Raw genomic sequence first — 3,031 nt, 5'->3', positions numbered from 1 at the left:
AGCTCTGGCCAAATAGTTACTTATCATTCAGGAATAATGAAGATGCATTTATTGAAGCTAGGTACAATTTCACAATTAAATTTAACAAAGTTGCATTAAATTTATTTAATTTTAACTAAATATAATCTTTAAAAATTTGTAGATTTTGTAGTCAGACAATTACATTATGTAAATGGTGCAATTTAAAAAAAAATATCTTGCATTTACTACCAATTTGATCTTTGCTGTTCCTTCAGTGTCTTCAAAACAATTGTCAGGTGGTGCTATTCTAATGAATGCTTTGAATTAATATTTCCCCAATGGAGTTTTGACTTACATTGGGGAAATATTAATTCAAAGCATTAATATTTATATAACTGAAATATATATATAACTGAAATCTACTTTCTGGTGATATATGTCATCTCTAAGGAGAATATCTCTAAAATATTAAGAAAGTTGTTCACTTTCAAAGAAATCACAAAGACTAAAATATCCTTAGTTAACTAATATACATTGAGACATAACACATACAACAATGTTCAAGCTTAATATTAATTACAAAGACTTCAAAGACTCTACCAAGAATTACTAGAACAAATATTTGTTTAGAATCTAGTGTACATGTAGCTGCACTAGGTGCTGAAGATATAAAACTAAGAATAAACAAAAACAAATTAACATCACCAGAATGAGGAAATCCTGGTTTGAACTTCAACTCTTTTGTATGTGCCAAGAGACAAGATAAGGATGCAAGTAGCTACAACATTATGGATTGTAATTTAGAAAGTGTAAGAGTTCTGAAATTTCAGAGTTGATGGATCAATGTAGGTTGTTAATAATTAGAAAAAGCAGCATAGACAAGGGAAACAAAATTACCAGATTTTGTCCTTTTTAGGGCTCAATAGCTTTCATACTACATTCTAGCGCTCTCTCTCTCTGAGAAAAAGGAAAAGGAAGGTTTATTACTTTGCTAGCAAAGGAGAAGCACAGGGGATTCCTGTCCCAAAGGCTGTGATTCTGCCCATCAGCAAGAAGAGAGGGCTCTTATAGAGGTGATTCAAAGGGTACATTCCATGTGTAATTCACTTGTTAATTTGGAAGCTAATCATTTCTGAGATCTTCTAGTACCATCCCCAAAATCTGGATTACTTCCTTTCTATTATGTCTGTACACTTAGGGACAGATAAATCTGCCTAAAATGGGGAAGAAAGGTAATCCTCTTTTCCTTGAGATTAGAGAGGGGGAAAGATGAGGAAGGAGCAGGGAGAGAGGAAGAAAAAGAAATATGTTCATTTACAAAATAAATTGCATTGGCAGAGCAGCAATGGTTATATTTAAAGCGTAAAGTGGACCACCATTATATTTCCCCGCTATCAATTTCTACATTCCATTTCTATGGAAAAATGGGCAAAGACATCTCCAAACTTCTTCCTGCTGAAACGGGGTGACATTGGAGGATGTAACTTAAAGTTTGTTCTCTATAAGGTGGGATGTGAACAGTTAAGGGCATCTAGCATCAGAGGAATCCAGAGGTCCACAGTGGCAGATGGCAGGTGTCTAGACAAGGCATATGTAGGGCAGGGAACATGCAAATGACCAAAGTTGTCAATACTTTCCTGAGTTCAGTTTCCTTTTCTCAAAGGGAATCATGATGAAGTAACCTGTATCATTCAGGGAGAGAAGGCAAGAGTTCTCCAAAGCCAATGGAGCTTCAGTAGCTGATGGGGTGGTCCCTCAGTTCCTCCCTTTACTCACAGGAATAACTCCTCTGGTTTGACCCAAGGCAAACTCACTTGTCTCCTAACTTTTTTGCAGTTAGCTCTGAACAAGTTCACTTGCACCACAAATTGTCAGCATGTAAGTGGGATTCCTTGGAGATCCAGGCCTGCCCAAGAAAGCTGGAGCAGGAGCTGCACTCGTGTCCCATCTTAGTCACCAAATTTGTTGCCTAAAGCTCAGTCTTTCTCCCCATGCCAATCTAATAATGAGGACATGGTTTTGAAAAAAAAATTAAAACAAAGGTTTATTGCTTTACTACCAAAGGAGAAACATAGGAGACTCCTGTTCCAAAGACTGTAACCCTGTAAATTCTATCTCTTAAAGTATCTTCCTGACAAATTTTACTCTTCTATAAGTTGAGATTGTTCTGAGTATTTTACAAATATATATAATATATATATTACAAATATATATATAAATATATATATGTGTGTATATATATATATATACACAAATTTGTGATGTCCAACATATATGTATAGTTATATACACACATTATTTAATATATAATAGCAGTTAAGGTTTTTTTTAGGAAAACTACAATACTAAAATTCCTTGATGTGGTTATACTAATTGTAGTCTCACCAAAAATGCATAGTGTACCTTCTATCTCTCATCCTGCACAAAAAAATCAACTCAAAGAGATTAAAGACTTAGGATTTTGACTAGAAACATTGCAAATACTATAACAAAATATATAATCAACATTCTTACATATTGGTACAAGCATCAACTTCCTTAATAAGATTCCTAAAACTAACTAACTAAATAAATAAATGAAGAATCAATAAGTGGGATGGCATTAAATCAAAAAGCTTCTTCACAGCAAAGGAAACAATAATGTGAAGGGAGAAGTTACACTATGGTAGAAAATATTTGCCAACTACATGAGATTAATACCCAGAATATTAAAGAACTAACCTCTAGAAAACAAATAACTCAAACAATAAATGGCAATGATCTAAACAGACATTTCTCAAAAGCAGAAATACAAATAGTCAACAAATATATGAAAAATGTTCAACATCAATTAGAGAAATGCAAAGCAAAATTACACTGAGATTTCATCTTACTGCAGTTACAATGTCAAGTATTACTTTTTGTAAACCTCCCCAAGTCATTCCAGTGAATATCTTAGGCTGGGAACTTCTGCTTAGTATTTTATTAGTGACTACAAGATTTTATACAGGTCAGAGGAGATGAGTAAGAAATTGATGTGTGATGATGTTCAACTAAAATTTTCATATTATGCTTATAGTCCTTTTTTTCC

This window comes from Urocitellus parryii, chromosome 7 (assembly GCF_045843805.1).
Source record: "Urocitellus parryii isolate mUroPar1 chromosome 7, mUroPar1.hap1, whole genome shotgun sequence".
Taxonomy (NCBI): Eukaryota; Metazoa; Chordata; class Mammalia; order Rodentia; family Sciuridae; genus Urocitellus; species Urocitellus parryii.
This window is presented reverse-complemented; position numbering follows the sequence as displayed.